Source organism: Megalobrama amblycephala, linkage group LG24 (genome assembly GCF_018812025.1).
Source record: "Megalobrama amblycephala isolate DHTTF-2021 linkage group LG24, ASM1881202v1, whole genome shotgun sequence".
Taxonomy (NCBI): domain Eukaryota; kingdom Metazoa; phylum Chordata; class Actinopteri; order Cypriniformes; family Xenocyprididae; genus Megalobrama; species Megalobrama amblycephala.
In genome coordinates, this window is record NC_063067.1 from 33,584,865 (window position 1) to 33,605,420 (window position 20,556).

Genomic DNA, 20,556 nt, shown 5'->3' on the forward strand with positions numbered 1-20,556 from the left:
TAAACCTAACCATACCACCAAACCTGTCCCTAACCTTACCCATATCCCACTTCAATAGCAGCAAAAGTGCTTTGCAATACAACATTAACACAATAATTGTACCTGTCATGGTTCTGTTTAGTTAGTTTCATTTTCATGGACTTTTAGAGTGATATTTTTAGTCAGATGTGTTCCTTTGTTTAGTTTCTCACCAATCTTTAGTTGTCAGATCTCTGGTCAGGGTGGAGGAGATTTTCTTTGTGTGCAGCATTTCTCCATCATCTCTGTCTTCCATATAAGGGAATCCCAACAATGATCCAGTTCTCTCCATGTTGGGAAACATGTTTGTCATGGTGAGAGCTGAAAGCCATCTCAGTGCTACAATATCTGTTTTGCATATGATAAAAACAATGTTGTCAACATACTAGCTAAACAGAATGTTGATCAAGTGCCTGTCATGCTCCTAATAGGCAGATTTACTATAAGATAATATCCAAGTGCATGAGAACCAGTCAGACGACTTTGTCATTTGTGTCACAATCAGCCGCAGCTTGTCAAAGCTAACAATTTTTAGTTCCCAGAATGTTCTTTTTAATGGTTTGTTTTTGGTTAGCCAGGAAAGTTTCCGTAACGAAAATAAAACTTTAGTTTTTGGTTTGTCGAATGTTATTCTAACATTAGTTTAACATTATTCTAAGGTTCCCAGAACGTTCCCCTAACCTCTTTACTCCCATATCATTACCACGCTGTACGTCAGTAATCATCCAGCAAACCCACGACACAGTATAGTATAAGCGGTATGTAAGATAGATATATATGGACTCCTGTAATCAGTATTATGCAAACCAGGAGTGGATCATCGGGGGGCTTAGCCCTCAGTGAGAATCTGTAGCAAGAGACCATCAAGTGGTGTATCTTTAAATCGACACCACTTCATCACTATATAGTAAGTCAAAATAGCCTACCGGTATTAAAATTGGTACTAATTAATTACAAAATTTTATTTATAAAATTTACTTTATTTATATTTACAATACAGGTGCTGGTCATATAATTAGAATATCATCAAAAAATTGATTTATTTCACTAATTCCATTCAAAAAGTGAAACTTGTATATTATATTCATTCATTACACACAGACTGATATATTTCATATATTTTAATGAACGAATGTAATATACAAGTTTCACTTTTGAATGGAATTAGTGAAAGAAATCAACTTTTTTATGATATTCTAATTATATGACCAGCACCTGTATAATGATACCAATCTTTCAAATTGGTACATGTGTAGGCTATTGTTTCACTAACAGAAAATTATCATCATATAATTATTATTAACAAGTATCACTATTACAGTTTTTCTCAATCGATTTGACACATTTCTCCAAAATTCAGTTCACTGTTCTGAAAACAGTTAACACAGTGACACTGTGAAACTGCCCTAAACAGGTTGTAAATTTGACTTAATTTGCAAATTACAAATCACATACATCATTTTTTTTCAAAACACTGTGCACAAAATTCTCAGATGTTTTCACAGTAGTTCATAAAGCCAACCAAAACTTTAATGTATCAGGAAAAAAACAGCTGCAGGTCTTTTCATTGGTTTTACAAAAATCACAATCATTTGTGCACCATTTTTCCAAACACAACAAACAAAACTCTGTTATTTCTTAAATTATCAGTTGCATTTGGAATGTTCTCAATTAGCCCCAAATAAATATTTGCTGAGTTAGTAATACACACAACACAGGAAATGCAAATTTCCTAATTGTTTACACAGCTATCTCAATTACAACAACTATAAAAGAGGAAAAGAAAAATGACAAAAAAAAAAAAAAAAAAAAGAATGGAAGAGAATCTCAGCTGCTTCAAATGCCACGGGTAGGCCCTTCAGGCTGATCAGTTTACATGCCTTTGAGAAGCGGTCGACAATGACGAAGACACAGGTATGAGAATCTGAGGGCAGCAGATTGGTCATGAAGTTGATGCCCACATGTGACCAGGGATGTTGAGGAATGGGTAGTGGTACCAGCTTTCCCTCTAGGAGTTTACGTGCGGTGTTGGTGATGGCACAGACTGAGCATCACTTGACATATTGGGAGATATCCTGGGTCATCGTGGAGGAGCGAGAGGGTTCGCTGAGTACCTGGTGTCCAGAGCCTGGAGAGGTATGAACTGAGTCCATGAGGGACAGGAGGCATATATATATCGCTATATTCACTGCCATTATGGATGAGCACAAGCGGGACCTTTTTTTTTTTTTTAAAAAGGTGAGTAAATGATGACTTAATTTTCATTTTAGTGTGTTCAGTGATTACAATATAAAGCTTACAAAATGTTTATCATAAACGATCACTAAAACCTAAATTTACTGTCAGGAGCCAATTTACAGTAATTTCAGACTATTACAGATATGCACATGCTTTTCTCTATGATTCAAAGAGAAGGTGATTTTTACTTGATGACAAACACTTTCACACTGAACGTGACCTTTCCATACTAGTATAAACAAATCATAAAAAAACAAGCAAACACAATGCAGTTCTAGCGGTGGTATTTACACAGCAGCAGCACTTTTATTGGACTATAATGTTGTGGAGTAGACGTGTAGGTTGAAGTGTGGGCTACGATGGCTGAAACTTTCATTTCTGTTGAAGATCATTGTTATCATCCCTATGATCATAAATGAATGAATGATGATAAATGAAACTAATAAAAAGAGTGAAACTGAAAATAAAAACTACTATAAAAACAATTATCAAAAGAGAAACAAAACATTTTAAATGATAAAATAATTTCATTATTACTATTAATATTATATTATATTATATTATATTATATTATATTATATTATATATATTATATTATATTATATTATATTATATTATATTATATTATATTATATTTCATAATATACATTACTGTAACATCCATTTTGGAAACACTTTATTTTAGGGTCTTTTAACTAGTTGCTTATTAGCACGCACATTATAGAATATTGGCTGTTTATTAGTACGTATTAAGCATATATTAATACTTTATTCTGCATGACCTTATTCTACATTCTTAATCATACCAATATCTAAACTTAACAACTATCATACTAACTATTAATAAGCAGTAAATTAGGAGTTTATTGAGGGAAAAGTCAGAGTTAATAGTTTATATGTGTTCCCTATGCTAAAGTGTTACCTGTATTTTTATAATGAACACCACTGATGAAAAGTTTGGGGTCACTAAGATCAAGATTTTCAATCCTTTTTGTTTTTTTTAAGAAATTAACTTTTATTTAGTAAGGCTCCATTAAATTGATTGAAGGTGATAGTAAAGACAATTAAAATGTTGATTTAGATTAAATAAATTAAAATTAAATCAATTAAAATAAAGATTTCCTTTCTATTCATCAAAGGATCCTGATTTCTGAAGGATCATGTGACACTGAAGACTGAGAGATCATGTGACACTGAAGACTGGAGTAATGATGCTGAAAATTCAGATTTGATCACAGGAATAAATTACACTTTAAAATATACTACAATAAAATAATAATAATAAAAAAACCAAAAAAACATTTATTTTAACCTGCAATAATATTTCACAATATTACTGTTTTATTGTATTTTTGATCAAGTAAATGCAGACTCTTCTTTCTGAAACATTAAAAAAGTCTTACAGACCCCAAACTTTTGAATGGTTTATTGTCAATAGATAATTCCAAAAATGTTAATTATCATTTGTTTATTGGGAAAAATATAATTATTTAATTTTCTTCATAAAAATAAATTGACACTTGACTCACTTCTGTACTGCTTTAGGAATGAGTCAAGCAAACTGTCTAAATTAAAACCAACTTATTTTGTCTAATATCTGTCAAACAGACCAAAGAACAGTCAGTTCTCTATAAAATGAAATATAAAATATAAAAAAGTCTCCATTTACACTAAATCATGTGTGAGTATTTTGCAACGTGTTATATTGTTATGTAATAAAAGTGAAAGTGTGAGATGGAAAAGCTTAATAATGTGACGGATAATGTGAGGAATTTCTGTCTTGGCGATGAAGTGGAGATCGTCATTGTGGGATTCTCTAATGAATTAATCATTGTGGTAAGAATATCCCATACAAAAGGAATCCCCACTATGGAACGATAGATTCCATAAAAACAATACTGCCCGTCATGGTTTGCGTCGACAGCTCCGAGGCACATGTGTTGTTTTGCATGTCATCTGAAAAACAAAACAACAAATGAATGCCTGATGCAACGTCAACAATAGTCTATGCTGTCCATTTCCACTCAGAAATGCAGTAGAATAATAGAAACAATACAGAAAGAAGTATTTATAGTTTTCACCAATATTGCCATTTAATATTACAAAAGGTTTTGTCATTATGTTCATCTTCATATAAAGACAAATTAAACACAAAACAGTGATTGGTAACACTTTCACTTCTCATTCTTTTTCATTTTTTAAAGCTAAGCTCAAAACTTATTTATTTAGACTGGCTTTTAATATCTAGCAGTTGTGGTGGCATTTTGTGTATTTTATTTATTTTATTGTTGTCTTTTTAATTTTTGTTTACATTGTTTTGTTTTGATTGGAAAGCACTTTGGTTCACCTTGAGTGTTGTAAAGGGCTGTATAAATAAATGTTGATTGATTGATTCTTAACTAGTTGCTTATTATCATGAATATTACTAGGAAATTGGCTGTTTATTACTACTTATCCTCAATACCTAAACTTAACAACTACCTTACTAACTATTAATAAGCAGCAATAAGGAGTTTATTGAGGCAAAAGTCATAGTTAATAGTGAGAATTGGACCCTAAACTAAAGTGTGACCCAATGATTTATTCATTTATGTTGGTTTGGAAAATTTCATGTATTTATTCCATTTTTCACAAACACCCTACATGTCTTAGCAAAGTAAATATTTAGAGCAATTTGTAAGATTTTGTCCTCCTGAAACATTTGTCATGTTCTTTAATCTGTATGTTCATCAAAAGGAAAATGTGTGTTTTGTTGTTTTAAGGCAAACGTCTTATAAAGGTTCAAGACACATTTTAAATATTCATGTTGTGTGCAATCGTCTGTGCATAATGTACTGCTCATAACAATAAAATACAAAATGCAATGCAATAAAAATTCTTTACACCCCTTTCTAATGCATTTCTAAGGCACCGGCGTTGGTAAAAAAATAATATGCAATGATATTTTTATAGAGTACACTTCAGCTCATTTCGCCCGGAGCATCATGACTGTCAGCACAGCATTGTATTTGCGCTTTGTTCTTCGGTGGGCTTTGTGTCTGAGACTATATCAAACTCACCCCAGAGGGAGAAAAAGGTCCATTCCCTCACCTGAACAGCCGCAGGTCACTGTATCATTATGGAAAAACAGAGCAGGCACAAGCGCCGCCGCTATTTGTTCCATGCAAATTTGTCATGTAGGAAAGAGGTTGGTGGATTACGTCAGTCGTAATCATCAAGTTCAAGGTATAAAAGTGACTCTGAAGCATCTATAGCAATATTCCTACCTTGCTCTGCAGTTTGAGTGACACTGAGAGATTGAAGAATGAATATCTCTGCTCTGTTGGTAAGTAAATCTAACCTAGAATTTTTCTGTTTTTCTGTGCAAAATATGGTATGAATAGCAACTGTTCAGGGATCAGAATATATATATGTATATATGTATTGTGTATAGTTCACCCAAAATGAAAATTACTGTGTGAGGAAAATATTTAGTTTTACAGAATTGAAAACTTGATCTATAGTCAGTGACAGGGTTCAGGCATATTCATATTTTTTCTGTATTTTTAGGTTCAGAATCAAAATATTTTTATTGTGGTGTCACCATTGTCCTGTGCATTGGGTTACCAGCACCAAGTCCAAGCCTATTCATTTCCACTTAAATATAATACCAAATTTAGCATTTTAATCAGCAGTTAATTTCTTGTTAACCTTTTACCATATTTTGTCTTTAAGTGTCGCAATAATAATATTGTATAATATATAATATATTGTAATAATAATATTGTATGGTGATTAATCGATATATACAGTATATCTGGTGTATGAGTGTCCACTAACTTGTGCTTGTGTCTAAAACAGGTGTTTGGTTTTGCTGTCATGGCAGCTTATGGATATATGGAGGTTCCCTGCACCGACTGCAGTAATCCATGCTCTCCGCATCGCCTGCGTGAAGTTGAACATAACATCACCGAGCGCATGAAGATTTCATGGACATTCTGCACAAAGTATAACAACATTTCAAACAACGCAAATCCTTCTTGGAAATGCAAGTAAGTATTCAAACAATGCATTAAATTGATTTCTCTTTCTTGTGTGAAGTAATGTTAGATGAAAGGATGTTGGGTATTAAAGGAACAGTTCATCATTTATTCACCCTCAAATCTTTCTTTCTTTCTTTCTTTCTTTCTTTCTTTCTTTCTTTCTTTCTTTCTTTCTTTCTTCTGTGGAACTCAAAAAAAGATACTTTGAACTTTGTTTCAAATGTTTGGACAAAAATAAATAACACATTAAGAGCTTTTTGGTTGGGACTGACACCAGTTTATCTATGATGGTGATAAAGAAATATGATCTGTGACAATGCTCCATCACTAATGACTCTTTCTTTTCACAGAGAAACACATGTATTTAGGGGGACACCTCGTACATACCAGGAAGCCCACTGTGGAAAGTGCAAAGATAAATATGAGGTGGCACAGCCGATTAAACAAGATGTCATTATGTTTTCCAGACAGAATTGCTCGAACCCTAATGAATCCAAACTCGTATTAGAAGTAAAACAAGTCACATTAGGCTGTACATGTGTTAAATTTAGGCATAGAAAATAAACCTCTTGAGAAACTCAGCTGAATAACATGTGAATTATGCCTGCATGCAATTTTGATCATATCTCTGAACTGCAATTTATTTAAAGCAAAATGTTCTAAATGATTTTACATTTCAGTAATGCATAAATGTAAAAACAATTCCTGAAATGTTCCTCAAAGCCAAATCATTCATTGAAGTGATTGTGTTTTATAATATACATGCTATGCATATCTGAAAAATGACAATGTTATTTGTTTGCTCATTTGTTCTTCTTATAGAAGTGAATAAATCTTGATCAAATAAAATAGACTGATTTTCTTTATTTTTGTGCATGATAAGCAAAATCTGTACATTTGAGTAGCAGCTCATTCAGATGCCACACTATAGTCACATTATAGTTATTATTCATCTTAAGTCTAATTTTCTTCTGTTCAGACTTGACACATAATATGAGGGATTCCTCTGTGTTCAGGGTAAAGGAGATCCTCTTTGTTTATCTCTATTAATCATTGTGGTGAGGATATCCCACACAAAGGAATCCCCATTATGAAACTCTTACTTCCAGGAATAATGACTGTCATGGTTTGGTATCAGACAAACAGTATCTATTGTTTTGCCTATGCAAACTTAAAACAGAGGTTAAGACTATTTGTTTATTTGCAGTCAGACAGCTGATTAGTACAGTATTACTGTGAAGTAATGTGTCAGTTTCATATATAAACATTGAGTTTATTCTAGAACAGAACAGAAGCGTGGACTCCATCCAGCCAATGGTCCACTTTCGTCCATAAATCAGTGCTGTTCTGAAATGTGGAGGCAAAGACCTCACACTTTTTTTTTTTTTTAAATAATTCAAATGTAAATTCATGTCCCAGTTACACTTAATGTGGTCACATTTTCCTGGTTAAATAAACATTACATCATGAAAAAAAGAAATAAGGAACCAAATACACTTATATTTTGTATTTATTATCTACTACACTATGAAAACCAAGTATAAATCTCATCACATTTTAAAGCATTTTTAAATTTATTCCAAAACAATAACTAACTGCAGTAACAATTTAAACAATATATTTTATTTGGGAACTGATGTTCAGCTGTTCTTTTTAATAGTCAAATTATTTTCATCAGTCATCAAGCCGGTAAACATTGGTCAAAGACACGATGTACCTTTAATTTCACCAAGCTGATTGCACACTAAAAACCCGCATTCATCATTTTGTCAAGTTTAATTTTGGCATGATGTAAAGCGGTGATATCTAAGTGACTGAGTTGTTTACTTTTTAATTAGTCTTCCCATTAATAGTGCAGTAAACAATTTCTGAGAAATGCTGTTGAAAGTGCCATCAGTTTCTTCATGCAGACTGATTTGCGAAATTAAGATATTGTAGCGATATTAGCTCAAAGGGGAAATATTAATAATTATTTATAACTTATTATGATTAATAATTATGATTAATTATGAATATTTGAATCAGTTAATCAGATTAACTTGATGTAGCTACATTAAAATTACAATCTATCAGTTTCATTCTGTGAACACTCAGTATTGATTACTAATTAATTCTAAGAGAGGGGTATTTTTCATGGCCATAGAAAAATAATTATTTTTTAGCATTTACAGCACTTAGTGCTGGTAGCAATATCTAAATCATTTAAGAGGCAATTTATTGCAGACAGTGAGTCAGAACCAAATATGTATTGTGCACAAGTTTTATTAACTAAATCACAAACACATAACTAAACTAACAAACACACACATAAACACAAGTCACACGTACATGGGTAAAATGATAAATGATAAGAGTGAAACCGAAGTGGGAATAGGAAATGGAGCAATAGAGAAGTCAGTTATACAATCTAGAAAAGACCATCAGTTTTCTTAGTAATAAAGCACCTTTGCTAACAAAGGTGGTTCACAAATTAATACTAAATCGCTGTTTAGTGTTTAAATATATAATACAAATGCAAAATGCCTTTAGCTGTTGAGAAGCATTGGATCTGCAGGCTGAGGAGAAATCCATGATGGTTCGGTCCGAAGTCGTAATCAATATCTTCTGCGTTGGATGAAGAAATATGAAACAAGTTACGCTGTTAATTTGACTCTTAGTGGGGAAAGAGTTCTTTCTCTCTCTCATAGATCTCATAGAGCACATGGTTGGGTTGCAGGTCTAGTTCTACAGGGCCGTGGCCTGCTGAGGCCACACAACCGGAGATTCCTTGAGTCCGTCGAAGAAGCAAGAGAGAGAGACAGAGTTGTGCGTCTCCTCTTAAGGTCTGGGAGGAGCCACACCTCTTCAGGTGGACCTGATCAATGAGCAAAGTGGAATTTCTGTAGCAGGAACTTCCTTTGTGGGGGAGTTTATGGCTCTTGTCTTTGAGCATGATTAAACTGGCTGAGTTGTTGAAGAAGAAACTATGAAAGGGTCATGAAACCCCAGAACACATTTTCTGAGCTGTGAACAGATATGTATAGGCTGCACACCATTGAAAACACTAAAGGTACTCATTAATCTTAAGATCTTTTCAGATCGATTTCTAACTTCTGGTTTGAAAAGCTGAGTTGGAGCAACGTCACAAAATCTGACGTCATCGTGTACCACCGGCAAGATCCGGAGTGCTGGTTGGCTCCAAGTATGTGCTGGTCGAACATGCTGACGTCAATAGTTTCTGCATTTATGAATGACTTAAAGCACATTCAATCCAATCACTGCGCTGTAGTATGCATAAGATTATAATTGCGGTATTATGCATGAGGAAGTATCACTTCTCTCGCCTCTGTCTCTTGTCATTCAGAGACATATCGTTGGTGTTCGTTTCCTCAGTGCTACAACACAATGAGTTTTCCTGCGACGTGACCAGAGCAGAGGTTTGTGTGCATGTGGATTGTTTTGCTGTAATATACCAGCACAAATGGAAAATATCTTCGCATGAGATCGCATTACAGCAGAGAATTCAAATGTCACAAAAGTGCGGCTCATTCACCTCTGCCTGCTGTAGCTGCTGTAGGATTATTACTGAACGAAGCACATTAAATGACCAAAACACTCCACATTCAAAAGATCAAAGAGAATCAACTCATTCCCTCACCAAGACCTACATGAATCACAATATTGCTGAAAGATCCTGTTCTCCAATCGCCACCATTTGGAGACCATTTACTGAAGGGACAGATCAAAAAGACTATCTCTCACTTTGCTGACGAAGGAACAGATGGATCAACAAAGTCCAAGATACAAGGCGTAAATTCCCACTGTTATCAGGAAAACCTAGACCTGCGATACATCTCGAGGTGAAGATCACAGCAGGGCACCATGGGAATCACCCACAAGAAACTTTCCCTCTGCCCAGCTTTGCATTTCAAAAGACATTCCAAAGTTCAACAGAGACAATTTAGAAAAATACTGCTAGAGATATGAACTTATCACCAAAAAGCAGTCTCTAACATGTCATATGTATTAAGTATGTTTTATGTTGTTCATGGAACGCATGTAATTCTTTCTGTGTGTTTTAAATATTGATTACTGGTAAATTTGAAGAAAATCTACCTCTATTACAGAAAGTGTGTACTGTTTGGTATGGTTGTGATGGATGAATGCTTTCCAGTATTTTGGTGCAAAATTGATTTATGTAAGATGTATGACTTTTGAATCAGCAATATTAAATTCTCAAAGTTCTGACCAAAATCCCTAAGTTTGAGAACGTCTCGGTTACAAAGGTAACCCTCGTTCCCTGAAGGAGGGAACGGAGACGTACGTCGGACAGACCGACGAATAGGAATCTCGCCAGAGAGGCCAATCTACTTCGAGTGTAACTAAAACGAGCCAATGCACATTGGCATGCAATCATCTGCATCAGCTGCTCGCCTCGCAGCGCGGGTATATAATGAGCAGCAGGTGCATTGCATCTTTAGGTTTTCGCTGAGGATCCGAACTAAGCAGGCGGCAGCACAGCAGGACAACAACTGTGGCGACGGGACGTACGTCTCCGTTCCCTCCTTCAGGGAACGAGGGTTACCTTTGTAACCGAGACGTTCCCATTCAGTCGGTCACGTTCGACGTACGTCGGACAGACCGACGAATAGGAATCCCTACCAAAGCGCCACAGGAGCTGCCCTCCTCCAGCGCTCTGTTGTAAGCCGCCTGAACCCTCTTGCCTGCGGACGGTGGGACAGGGCTGACACACAGAGAGGGTCGATCACTGTTGTTCCCAAACCCATTCAGTGAGACTATTGGATAATGCTGGGAAAGCGTAACCTTTCGTTTGAAAGGAACGCTGCGGAAGCCACATCCTTCCCCAAAGGAGTTATGTGGAGAAGTACATATGGACTAACCCTGTAGGGCTAGGGCCAGGCACGATTCGTCGACCGAAAATGACTGCAGGTCCCCTACCCTCTTGATGGAGGGCAATGCAACCAGCAGCAAAGTCTTCATAGACAGAATCTTTAAATCTGCCGATTGCAAAGGCTCAAAGGGAGCAATCTGAAGTGCTCTTAGCACCAGAGCGAGGTCCCAAGAGGGTATGGAGGGGGGACGAGGAGGATTTAACCGTCTCGCCCCCCTAAGGAACCTGACGACCAGGTCGTGCTGACCAACAGATTTGCCATCTATGTGGTCGTGGTAAGCGGAGATAGCAGCAGAATGGACTTTGAGGGTGGAGGGGGACAGCCTACGCTACAACCCTTGCTGCAAGAAGGAAAGCACGATGCACCGATCGAGCATCTTCGGGGGTCTTCTCGGCGAGAAGAGCACCACTCGACGAACAGGTTCCACTTCGAGGCGTAGACAGTGCACGAGCCGAAGTGATGGTGTTAAGTACCTCGGGGGGTAAGTCACCTAGAACCTCCGCGTCCCGTCCAGGGACCAGACATGGAGTTTCCAGAGGTCTGGACGCGGGTGCCAAAGAGTGCCCCGTCTCTGAGAAAGAAGGTCTTTCCTCAGAGGAATGGGCCAGGGAGGGGCTGTTGCGAGGAGTGAGAGTTCTGGGAACCAGGTCCGGTTGGGCCAGTAAGGCGCAACTAGCAAGACCTGCTCCTCGTCCTCCCTGACTTTGCACAGAGTCTGTGCAAGTAGGCTCACTGGGGGAAACGCATATTTGCGCAGGCCCCGGGGCCAGCTGTGTGCCAGTGCGTCTGTCCCGAGTGTTCCCCCGGTCAGAGAGTAAAACAACTGGCAGTGGGAGGTTTCTGGTGAGGCAAACAGGTCTACCTGAGCCTCTCCAAACTCTCTCCAGATCAGCTGAACCACCTGGGGGTGGAGTCGCCACTCTCCTGGCAGCGCAGCTCGTGATAGCTCGTCGGCCACACGGTTGAGCACACCGGGAACATGAATGGTGAGAAGCGACCTCAGATGCTTCCGACTCCACAGGAGGAGATGGCGGGCGAGTTGCGACATGCGACGGGAGCGTAGACCACCTTGACGGTTGATGTATGCAACGGTCGCAGTGTTGTCCGTACGGACCAGTACATGCTTGCCCCGTAGTGGCCCTTTGAGGCGGCTCAGAGCAAGACGTACTGCTAGCAACTCGAGGCAATTGATGTGCCAATGCAGATGGGGTCCCGTCCAAACCCCTGACACTGCATGTTCAACACCGACTGAGCACGTTCCTCTGTGAGGCATGCTATCTGTTCGACCGAATCCAACTCCATACCGAGAAAAGAGATCCTCTGCACCGGGGCGAGTTTGCTCTTTTCCCAGTTGACCTGAAGCCCCAACTGGCTGAGGTGTCTGAGCACCAAATCCCTGTGTTCGCACAACTGATCCCGAGACTGTGCTAGAATGAGCCAGTCGTCGAGATAGTTGAGAATGCGAACACCCTGTTCTCTCATGGGAACAAGGGCTCCCTCCACGACCTTCGTAAAGACGCGGGGAGACAGGGCCAGCCCGAAGGTTAGGACTCTGTACTGATATGCTTGACCTTCGAACACGAACCGCAGGAATGGCCTGTGTCGCGGAAGGATCGAGACATGAAAGTACGCGTCCTTCAGGTCGATTGCTGCAAACCAATCCCGGGGACGGACGCATTCGAAGATGCATTTTTGTGTGAGCATCTTGAACGGTAGCTTGTGAAGGCTCCGATTCAAGACTCGCAGATCCAGGATTGGTCGTAACCTGCCACTTTTCTTGGGTACAATGAAGTAGGGACTGTAGAACCCTGACCTCATAAGGGCTGGAGGGACCGGCTTTATCGCATCCTTCGCCAGTAGGACTGCGATCTCCGCACGCAAGACAGGGGCATCGACATCTTTCACTACAGTGAAGTGGACACCCCTGAACCTGGGGGGGACGCCGGGCGAACTGAATCGCATAGCCGAGCCTGATGGTCCGAATGAGCCAGCGAGACGGACTGGTGAGCGCTAACCAGGCTTCCACGGGTGGACAGAGAGAGCAGTCGAGGCTTTGACCGCCTGCTGCTCGCTGCTGTCCGCTGGCGACAGAAAAGGGGGATGAGAGTGGTGAGGTTCTTGCCCTCCCACTGCTCTCCGAGCCCTCTTCGGACCCGGAGATAGAGGAAACTGCTCTTTTATTGAGAATTTGGGTACCGCTGGCTGTTGAGCGGCGGAACAAAAACAGAAGGAAACAAAAGATTCTCCACCCGGCCCTCCTCCGGGGGAAGGAGCGGTGCGGTCACCACCTCCTGTAGAGCAGTCCCATCCATCTCCGGGTCGCCCGTCCTAGGGCCGCTTGGACTTGGCCTTGGGACGGGCTGGGCGCCTCGACCGCGACCGGCTCCACGGCGCCGCTTAGCTGGAGGCTGCTGCTGCTGGGGCACGGCCGCAGGGGGGCGCCCTCATCGACGGGCAGTCTGAGGTGCTGCGGGCGGTGGTGGAGCAGCAGCTGACCGCCTCGGCAGGATGTGACTGATGGCCTCAGACTGCTTCTGTACAGCCGAGAACTGTTGGGCGAAGTTCTCGACCGCGTCGCCGAAGAGGCCGGTCTGGGACACGGGGGAATTAAGGAACCTGACTTTGTCGGTATCCCTCATGTCCGCAAGACACAGCCAGAGATGGCGCTCCTGGACCACAAGTGTGGACATCGCACGACCCACTGACCGTGCCGTGACCTTCGTCGCACGAAGCGCGAGGTCCGTCGCGGCACGAAGTTCCTGAAGAACCTGTGGGTCATGGCCACCCTCGTGCAGATCCTTCAGTGCCTTGGCCTGATGGACCTGCAACAACGCCATAGTGTGTAGGGCAGAGGCAGCTTCCCCACAGGCCTGGTAAGCCTTGCCGGTAAGATCCGACGAGTACTTACAGGCCCGGGAAGGGAGAGACGGCTCCCCCCGCCAGGTGGAGTTAGGGCACAGTTGCATAGCAACGGCCCGCTCCACAGGGGGTATGCGCGTATAACCCTTCGCTGCCCCGCCGTCAAGGGTGGTGAGGGAGGAGGACCCACCGACACGGTTTCGGGCAGTAAAAGGTGCCGTCCACGTGCCAGTGAGCTCTTCATGCACCTCCGGGAAGAAAGGCACTGGGGTGGGGGGCTGAGAACCAGCCCTTGCCACCCCGAGATACCAATCATCCAACCTCGAGGGTTCGGGACACGGTGGAGGATTCCACACAAGCCTGACCCTGTTGGCGGCCCGGGAAAGCATAGCCATCATTTCCAGGTCTGAATTGGGCACAGTTGTCACTCTTGAAGGAGGCAGCTGCGCCGAATCGTCATCCCCGGAAGCGTCAGGCTCACCCTCCGATGCAGCGATCGACATCCGGTCGTCTTGGGGATCTCCGAAGGATACGGATGGTACACATCTCTGGGGCGGTCCACCGCGCTCCCCCGGCAGCTCTACTGGCTGCGGAGTGCAGGAGGGGTGAGGGTTCCTAGGGGGTTGGTTCCCCAAAGGAAACGCGCTCACCGTAATCCTCAGGTCACCAGTGCCGCTGCCCGACGCAACCCTCTGGGGAGGATTGGAACGAGGCAGCGGCACCGGGACTCCGCCCCTTTGCAGGAACTGGAGTCTAGACCGCAACTCCGCGACGGTCATCTTCCCACAATGGGTACATGACTCGTCCACAAACGCCGCCTCAGCGTGCCTTAAGCCCAAGCACGCGATACAGCATTGGTGACCATCCCGAGGCGCTAGGCAACGACCGCATCCAGCAGCACACAAGTAGAACGACATCTTTAAAAAGACGCGAACTACTCGTGTAAGCTCTTTCAGGGACTAACTCTTTCAGGGACTAACTCTCTCAGTGCCGAAGCACGCAGGGGAAAGCCGCTGCAACACAGACAGGGAATGTGCAGCCTGTCGTGTGCTCTCTCTTTGTAGGCGCTGCTCTTACCAGCTGTCAGAACAGCCTTTTAGCGCTCTAAAGCGCACCGTCACCAGCCGTGAAAACGGCCTTCACAGCTGAAACACAGCTTTTTTGCTCAAATTAAAAAAAGGCAAAAACTAAAGCAAAGAAGAGAAATGAAATCGGCCCCGCTGCTGTGCTGTTCCTCCTGCACCGGACGAGAAGAGCAGTCAGAGAGAGAGCTGGCTCGTTGAAGTCCGTCTTCAAAACACTCGCACGTAGAAACTACCGTGTTTGTCTCAGTAGTTCGGCTCCGAAGCGAAAAGCTGAAGATGCAACGCACCTGCTGCTCATTATATACCCGCGCTGCGAGGCGAGCAGCTGATGCAGATGATTGCATGCCAATGTGCATTGGCTCGTTTTAGTTACACTCGAAGTAGATTGGCCTCTCTGGCGAGATTCCTATTCGTCGGTCTGTCCGACGTACGTCGAACGTGACCGACTGAATGGGAACAAAGGACTGTAAGGACAGTATGCTAATTGCATACAAGGACAGGAGAACTGGGCGTTGGACCCCGCCCAAAACAGGACCTGATTGGCTAAAACAATCGGAAAGGCGGAACCAACAAGCCGTTCAAAACTCAATAGAGGGTATGCATCGACGTCACTTTCCCGCCGAAAGCGCGCTCCCTCAGCTGGGCTGAGTGGCAAAAGAACCTGGTGCGTGACTGGATTTAGTAGAGGAAACTGCGAAAACGCGAGTAAAACTAACGAATTACACTAAAGATTGGAATTGAATGTGTTCTTTACAACTTGTCAAATAAACCTAATCCATTGATATTGACATGCAGCCTGGAGTCGTGTTTCCTGACATTTATATGTGCCCGATTTCGACGGCGGGGAAATACATAAAGCAAATCTGCCTGTGAATATTTTATATAATTACAATATAGGTAGGTTTAAATCCGCGTAATCACTTATATCAATGTTATATCGTCATGTTGTTCAGCCCTAAAACATATATAGTTTTATAGTGTAGTTTTTGTCAGTGTTGTTTATTGAAAAACACCCAATTATGCAGAATATAAGATGGAAAATATTTAATTGATGAGTTGTCAAACTAATATATAACAATGCAATACGGTTTGGCTTTTACCTCAAAATCCAACAATTTGACACAAAATGATAACTGCAAATCCATGTTTCTCTGCCTGGAGTCCAGCTGTTTCTGTGAATTGCAGTGATCCATTTGCTTTTTTCCCTGTTGCTTTCTGTAGTCTTTAAATATATACCTCAGGGTTTGTATCAAAGCTATTTGGACAGTCAATCACAAAGCTTTTTCCCGTTTTGGATGTATTTTGTGTGTTTTTCGCGAAAAACCAATATTGCCAATCAAGGGGCTCGCACACTGGACGCGAAGCTCAGCGCCGCGACACGTCTTTCAAATTCGAACGCATTGTTTTATATTTTTTTCTGAGGCGTAGCTGGGCGCCGCGAACAGGCGCCGAATGTCGCCGCCGGTGCGCGCAAGTTACACTCATAGAAAACAATGCGTTCGAATTTTAAAGACGTGGCGAGGCGCTGAGCTTCGTGTCAGGTGTGCGAGCCCCTTCAGTCTTTTGCCACTCAGTGGCCGTGACCGCAGTTGTAACAGGTCGGCGGTGACGTCACGTGCATACCCTCTATACCGCGCATTGTGAAATGGCTTTTGCTTTTCCTTTTTTGGCTTTTGCTTTGGCTTTTTGCTTTCGCTTGTACTTCGACTTCGCTGAGGCGGCGGACCGAACATCGTCCTGCCTGCAAGTCAAACCACTTCAAGACTCACTCAAACCCCTGCAAGAACCTTCGTTGAACTTCGCAGACGAGGACTCGCCAAAAGTTCTTTGTTTCCAGCAACTCCTTGAGACGCAGAGAGACAACGAAGAATCCATTTTCTGCAAAGCCAACTATTTCCCCACGGACGTCGTCCTTCAGAACTCTTGACCGAGCCATGCCCCTTCCTTCAACTCCGTCACGAAGGGAACATGCGTTTAAAGGAGCAGCCAACGCAAGTAGCACAGGTCTCCTAATTTTGCTGAGCTGGTGCAATTTTATTAAGCAAATGAAACTGTTGTTGAATTGCTAGTGTATTAATTCTCTCAGGTTACAGTCAGAGAAACTTGCTAAAAGCTAAACAATTGGGGAATTCATTCACCTCCAAACAATAATCTCATCCATTTCCCTGTAACTGAATGAATGTGTGTGTGTGTGTGTGTGTGTGTGTGTGTGTGTGTGTGAATATATGTTTTTCGTTAGATTAGTTTGTGCGTGGTAGATTTAGTACAATAAAGTCTTGTTTGATTTTTCATACATACGAGTGTCTTGTGCTGTGCTTACCAAATTGCTGCCTTAAACAAAGATCATGCTACCTTGATCATAATCATAATTAATAATCATAACAAAATATTATTTCAGTGGCCACGGGATAATATTTTGTCCAGAATTGGTAAAATACTTTAAGCTCAATTTCTCGGTGGACGAATAATTGATAAAGTATTGAAATATTGATTCTGAATCATTTGCTTTATTAATCCGGTTTTTACTCAGTGTGATTTAATTATTTTTGATTAATTATTTGGGTTGATTTCCTACACTGCGTTCAAACACACGAGCCGTGTGTATGTTTCCCTCAGCACAGCAGCACATGAGTGTTGTTTGTATTTTGATCACGATGTGGTCAGAGCTGGAGTTTGAATACGAACACATGAAAAATACGACTGTTATGATATACACGCGGAGCGCGCATGTGATCGGTTTCAGCGCGGAGCTCCGCGATGAGTTTAATAACACTAAAAGTTTTAATAACACTTTAAAGTTTTTATTTCACACATTCTCCTGCACCAAACATTAACCAGCACGGTGTAGTTATTGCACACATACTTCATCAAGTCTTCTTCAAATGAATTATATGTGCAAACTGGACACTGATACAGTGGTGTAGCCTATATGAACGCGACGACACGATTATTCTAACAGACAAAAGACTGATTTTGAGACTGCAGTGCTCGTAAACGTAATCAAAGTAGCCTATTATTAGCCCTATTAAATATTCTTTCGCATTTCTCCCTTGTGCTTGGGAGTTTGTTGTCATTCTCTCCGTGCTCATATATTAATATTCATTATTATGTATAATGAGTGTGTTCTATGTTTGTGCTTCATTGGTTGTTCTCTCCCCTCTACACTCCCACTTTTCCAGAGCTTTACACACCCATTTTAACAGACTTTTTTGAGCTTTGAGGTGTGAACAACCAGGGTAAAACAGGGGGGTTTCATGACCCTTTAAAGATTCTAGTAATACTGATGTGTTGCAGAGGTATCTACATATATACACAAGCATTCAGATGATTCTTTCAAAACATAATTCTAGAGGCCCAAATAAAACTTTGCAGGACCCAAGCTCAGAGAACCTAATTTTCGGGTCTCGTCTGTCTACAGAACAACCCCCTGCTAGGTACTTTTATGGCACCCATGCTTCCTGACCTTTGAAATAAACTTTAAGCCACTTGTAGAAACCAAATGGTTGAAAAGACAACACAATTTAAGCCCAAGAAGATAAAGAGTCTTTGATCTCCAGATCAAAAGAGATAGGGAGACATTGCAGGCCTGTTTCTCTGTTGTTCCAAACAACTTGAAACGGACTTATCAAACATCTTTTAACTGCATAAATTTTATATCATGTCTACACATGCTACATGTGACCATGTTTTAGAGCACCCACAACTCATGTAACTGTATAGCTATTGAATGCTTGAATGAAAGTATTTCTTGTTTGATATGTATTTAAATCTCTATTTTCCATTCAAATCATGGCTTTAATGAAATCTCTGTAAAATGTATCATATTCCATTTAATAGAAATCATGTCTAAGCTGTCAATTCAAGAGGCCTGGAGATAACACTGATTTTATGATTGGGCCACTTTTGAAACAAAATGATACTGGATTGTCCAGAACTCCTCACAGAGGTGGGACAAACACCTAAGTTTAAATCATCAGATCACTAAATCTTAATTTAGAAGTAACTAATCTTTGAACAAGGAAGAATATGACTTAAGATGAAGGACAGATGACAAAGGACAGACAAGCAGCTCATTCAAGCCATCCAATTTCTTACTCACTTTCCTTTTCTTTTACTTTAACTTGGTAACACTTTACTTGAAGGGGTGTGCATAAGACTGACATGACACCTTCATAATCTTGACATGACACGTGTCATGAATATGAAGGAGGTTTTATGCAATGTTTATGACAACTGTCATTAAGTGTCATTCGCTGAATTATGTCATTTTTAATGCAAAGATGACATTGTTTGAGATGTCTTTTTTTACGACAACTTGACATAAACCAATACATCATAACCTGTCAGTGTCTTTGTCATGACAACTTGACATTAGCAAAACATCATAACCTGTCATAAACATGACATAGCAGATTAATTATCAAACTTAAAAAAAAAAAACTAATTAGCTTTATGGGTTAACATTACATTACATTATTTTGGTAACACTTCAGTATAGGGAACACATATATAAACGAATTAACTATGACTTTTCCCTCAATAAACTCTTAATTTACTGCTTATTATAGTTAATTGTTAGCTTTAGGTATTGGGTAGGATTAATAATGTAGAATAAGATCATGCAGAATAAGGCATTAATATGTGCGTTATAAGTACTAATAAATAGCCAATATTTTAGCCATATGAATGCTAATAGTAATAAGCAACTAGTTAAAAGACCCTAAAATAAAGTGTTACCATTATTTTATAACAGTGTCATCTTTTTTACGAAATTTGAAATTGTCTATTATCTGACCTTCTGTTGGAGGAAACTTAAAAAAAATAAATAAAATAAAAATAAACATGAAATGAAAAATAGTCATGACGCTGTTATAAAATTATTTGTCAGAGTATTGTCACTTAATGACATTTTAATGACAAGTTCAATTTGTACCACTGTACTTGAGCTCAAGATACATATTTATGACACTATTATAATGGCCTCATGTCAAAACCAACCACATGACAGTTTAATGTAATGTTAAGCCCATAAAGCTAAATGATGTCAAGTTGTCATGACAAAGACACTGACAGGTTATGATGTATTGGTTTATGTCAAGTTGTCATAACTCGGACATCTCAAACAATGTCATCTTTGCATTAAAAATGACATAATTGAGCGAATGACACTTAATGACAGTTGTCATAAACATTCATAAAACCTCCTTCATATTCATGACACGTGTCATGTCATGATTATGAAGGTGTCATGTCAGTCTTATGCACACCCCTTCAAGTAAAGTGTTACCCCCTTTTCCAACAAGGGAATCTGCATTCAAAGACAAACAACAAGCAAGTACCTCCAGATTCTAAAGCTGAACTGGTGCATTAAATTAATGATTCATGGTTCGTTCAGGTCAGGTCTTTTGAAGTGCATTGTAAAGTCAGAAATGACTTGGGTGT